General features: G+C 47.1%; 1 pseudogene; it reads left to right on the forward strand.

Annotated features, from left to right (window-relative positions):
• The first annotated feature begins 3,344 nt into the window (after positions 1 to 3,344).
• Positions 3,345 to 4,676, forward strand: LOC136494424 (uncharacterized; annotated as a pseudogene).
• Positions 4,677 to 4,944: the final 268 nt, after the last annotated feature.

A 4,944-nucleotide genomic window follows, 5' to 3' on the forward strand; every position in this document is an offset into this window, starting at 1 on the left:
AGGCCTGAGGTTCTGTTTATATGCAAATTGTTGGTAACAAGATAACGTGTTCACTGATTCGCATATAAATGACTATTTTAGAAAGGAAAAAAATAAATTTTATATGTTCTTCATCCATCAAAGTGATTGGTCCACGTAAATAGAACAATATCAATCAAACGGCTTATACAATGATCACATCCCTCGACATAACTGTCCTCTCGCTCTAAAGCATCACCTATCCTAGTACTACACCGCAAACACTACCGTAAGTATTAGGAATCAACGACTGTAATATCTGAATCTTGTCATTCTGATTTCTGAATCGACACTGCGAACACTAAGTATTCATTACTGGACCTCGTCATTCTGATTTCTGAATCTTGCTATACACGATACGCCAGTCTCACTAAACCGCGTATCAGCATGTTGCTCTCAATTATGCAATCTCTGTCTCTGGAGGCAACCAAATTGGATTACACGGTAATCAAGCCAACTGTGCCACCACGGCCAGATTCCTGGCAGCCCGCTCCAAGAACGCCAGCATCCCCTCGCACTCGGCGACGACAGCCTTGTCCAGCCCGCTCCCGATCACGGGCGCAAAGAAGAGCCACGACTCGGTCCCCGCCACGAACGCCAGCGTGAGCGCCGTCGCCACGGGGCGCGGCAGCCGCCGCTACGGCCTCAGCCACGGGGCGCACCACCGCTCGGCGGAGTCGAGCCCAAGGACGGCGTAGGGATCGGGGGTCCCGGACGGGAGGCACCAGCGCTGGGAGGCGAGGAGGGCGTCGGCGGCGGCGTAGAGGTCAGCCCCGCCAGGAGCGCGAGGGTCGGCGGAGAGGGCCTCGTCGATGAACTGTTTGCAGCCCTCGAGGTCGCGCGCCATCAGGAGCTTCTCGGCGATGCTCATAGACCGCTCCGCCTCCCGCCGGCGGGCGGGGGAAGGATCCATAGCTCGGCGCTGTGGGCACAGCCGTGCGGCACAGGGGAGGCCAGGCGATTTGACTGGGAAAGGGAATGGATCGGGGGGAACTGGTGGGGTTGCGGATGGCGGCGACCGGGGGCGGCGGGCGGCAGGCCGCCGGGGGCGGCGCGCGAAGGAGGCGGACGGTTGTGTGCGGGGGAGGAGGCGGACAGGACTGCGTGTCGGGGAGAAATAGAACGGGGAAGGAGAACGAACCGTTATCATAGTAACCAGCGACAGGTCGGTAATTTTTTACCGCAAAAGCACTTGAAAGCAGGGTAGAAGATGCTTTTGATTTTGTACCAGAGCAAAAACAGCTTTTAAGCAAAAATACCTATGGATTTTAGGCTTTTTGATTGGCTTTTGGCTTTTGCAAAAATAAAAGCAGGGTTGGAAAGCCCAACCAAAGACACCCTAAACGTCTGCAATAGCGTTCGCTATCCTCTACCTCGACATCAATCCACTCCTTTGTCCGGAAACAGGTTCAAGGACCTTGTTCCATTTGGGCGAGAACCAGGCAAGAGCTAGAAAGACGCTGGAGCGCTAGGTGAAGCTGCCACGAGCGTGCATGAAGCACAGGCGAGTGGTGGAGGTGCGAGAGCGAAATTAAAGCTAGAGCACATCTGACAGTACAAATCTAGAAAGTTGGGAGAGCGAATTGCAGCGGCGCTGCGCGGGCGACGCAGAACAGATCGCGAAGGAGGGGGTTCCGGGAGGTGATGGCGCCCAAGGAAAGGGTCCATAGGTGCTAACGTGGTCAGTTTTGAAGTATTGAGGAGTTTATTATTGGGGGGTTCTGCTGCGGGACGATATGATTTTGGGGAAAGAAATTTTTAGTAGAGACCCCAATACATAGTTTTGGGGAAGAATTTTTTAAAAGACTCTTGGAGTTGCTCTTAGCGCTGCAAATGTTAAGGCTATAGTATACGTTGTCTGTGTGAACTGTTTGTAAAAATCTTTTGCAACTTATTTTGAGCACCAGAAATATTACTGTGAAATGTGTAAAAATTGATTAGACAACTGGTGTCAGTGGTCATGGTTCGATTTGAATTTTTTTTTAAATTGTAACATAGATAGTCGACAAAGTGTAGAGACACGAGTTGGCTGTTGTTGGGCTCAATCATATAGTTTAAGAGCTGCACCCAGCACCCTTTAACACTTACTGGGCACAGTGTGGACGTGTTCGGTGAGTAGCAGCATGTTCGATTGGTTGGTTCGTATCGTTGCTGGTTCGTTTATGTGAGAGAGAAGTACTGTTAGTTGGTTCATATAAATAGTAGAGACTTTTCCCTGTATGCCATTATAAAAGATCGTAATCCCCTGTGTGCCCCTGGAAAAATTCAGCGATCTTCAGCGCCACTACTCCAACTTTTTCGGGTCCTCCATGCCATTTCCGTCAGTTCAGGCTCTAACGCCGTCAAACTGCAGGTGTGAAAAGACGAAAATGCCCTTAAGTTCAAATATGTTATTAATTTTTTTTGAGCATCTTAACGACTTCAAATGAAAAAACTCAAAACTAGAAAGTTGTAGATCTCGTCGAGATCTATAATTTTCATATAAAAATTATTTTCATTTAATTTCGCAAAAAAACTATGATGATTTTTCTAAGATATATTAATCATATCAAATCATATTTTTTTTGCGGAATTAAATGAAAATAATTTTTATATGAAAATTATAGATCTCGACAAGATCTACAACTTTCTAGTTTTGAGTTTTTTCATTTGAAGTCGTTAAGATGCTCAAAAAAAATTAATAACATATTTGAACTTAAGGGCATTTTCGTCTTTTCACACCTGTAGTTTGACGGCGTTAGAGCCTGAACTGACGGAAGTGGCATGGAGGACCCGAAAAAGTTGAAGTAGTGGCGCTGAAGACCGCTGAATTTTTCCAGGGGTACAGAAGGGATTACGATCTTTTATAATGGCACACAGGGAAAAGTCTCTAAATAGTATCCATGTGAGAGGGCTGGCCAGCCCCAGCCAATCGGGCTCTAGGAGTACAAGGTTTTTGTGGGATTGATTTAGATGCTTAGGCCCTATTTGTTTGAGCTTTTGCTTTTGGGTTTTTGGTTGAAAAGTTAGTTTTCTGAAAGCTGGTTTTTTGGTTGCTAATCTTTTGCTATTGGCTTTTGTAATAAATTTTTATCTTCTCAGCACACCAAAAGCTACAAAAAGCTCATCTCAGCTAATTTTCCAGCTTTCAATTCATTTCCTCGTGAGCTAGCTTTTCAGCTTTTCGAAAGCCAGCCCAACAGCTGGACTGTTTGTATCAGCTTTCCAGCTTCTGGCTGCCTGGAAAGCTGATCCCAGAAGCTGAAAAACAAACAGGGGCTTCTTGGCCATCCAACGGAGGAAAAAAAAGAGAAAAGAATGAATTAGAGATGAGGTTTGGAGCGCTCTGGTGGGTGGTATTGGAGCGTGATATTTTCGAAACTGTCTTTCGATGGTGCCAATATATTTGCCTCGCACGCGCCAAAAAAAAATATCTTCCGTGGCGGCCTGGCTCCCCGCCGCCGCGCGCCGCCTCTCCGGCAGCCTCGCCTTCACCAACCGGGTGCCGGGGACGAGCGCCAACGACGCCGGCGAGGAAAGAGGCGCCTTTGACCTCCCCTGCCTCGAGAACGCCACCACCGTCTCCCTCGACCTCGGCTGCCTCGGCGTCGCCGTCCCGCCCGCCGGCATCTTCGCGCGCCTCACCATGTTCTCCCTGAGCCATGTCCAGCTCCGCGGCCCGTGCCTGCTCGGCGACACCGTCTCCTCTCGGCGGTGCCCGTGCTTGGAGAATGAAGCTCACCGTCCGCGACATCCTGAGCCTGACCAATCTCACCATCCCTTCCAATTCGCTCCGGCACCTGAAGCTGGACAGTGTGCGAGGCTTGCAGAAGCTCACTGTAGTGGTGCCAGCGCTGGAGTACTTGAGCGTTGTTCTAGCTTGCTTTTACCATCACCAGAATCGACCGGTCGCCGAGCTTTTGTATAAAAATCCAAGGTGAGCTTACTTCCAAATGAGTTGTTTCAGGTGACTCTTTCCAAACTGATGCAATCCCCTGTTTCTATGTTGACTTCATGCGGACACACAGGACGTTGATACCCTGCCATACCTGATGGAAGACATGAAAACGCTCCCGGATATTGCGTCATTGGTCGTGGGTGTAATTGCAAATGGACATGCCACCGGGGCCAGCTTATTCCATGTTCTCAAGAACTGTTCTGGTATCAGGAAGCTGGCTCTGGAACTTTCTTCCCCCGATTTGGAGGTAAAGTTATCCTTTCTTTACACAATATGCAACTGTGCTTCTTGGTTCACGTACAAATGCTTGTTCTACTTATACCGTTTAGGGTGCAAATATGTGTTAACCTTTTTGTATTATCATCAGCCTCGTTGAAATAAATGGCCTTGAGTTGACTTGAGTTTGCTGCATATGGGAGGCTTGGTCTTGATACTATAAGTTGGAGTTATGGGGTAATAGTAAGTTTTGGGTACATGATTTTTCAAAGTTCCCATAAGTTGGATAACCTAATCCTAAGGCAAACTGAAAATCATCTTGAATGTTTGACGTTTACATTGCCACTTTTGGTTATCTTGTAACAATTATATTGCTGCAATCCAATGGCATCTGATTAATGTCTAGTTCGAATCTTTTTGGAAAATGCTGATGATGTCTTGATTACATATTCAGGGAATCTAATAATTTTCACGTTTGACTCTTTATCAGTTAGTCTTACTCTTGTTTCAGGAACAAACAGCTTGCCCACCTTGTTGCATTTGTGGTCAGCAACCAAACTGGCAAACTGAGCAACTCTTGTTGAATCGCCTTCAAGAAGTAGAAGAGCGTGTTTAGTTTTAGGAAGTTCGAATTTTGGGCTACTGTAGCACTTTCGTTTTTATTTGGCAATTAATGTTCAAACATGGACTAATTAGGCTCAAAACGTTCGTCTCGTAATTTTTCATCAAACTGTGCAATTATTTTTTTTTCGTCTACATTTAATGCTCTATGC

The sequence above is a fragment of the Miscanthus floridulus genome, chromosome 11 (genome assembly GCF_019320115.1).
Source record: "Miscanthus floridulus cultivar M001 chromosome 11, ASM1932011v1, whole genome shotgun sequence".
In the NCBI taxonomy this organism is placed as follows: domain Eukaryota; kingdom Viridiplantae; phylum Streptophyta; class Magnoliopsida; order Poales; family Poaceae; genus Miscanthus; species Miscanthus floridulus.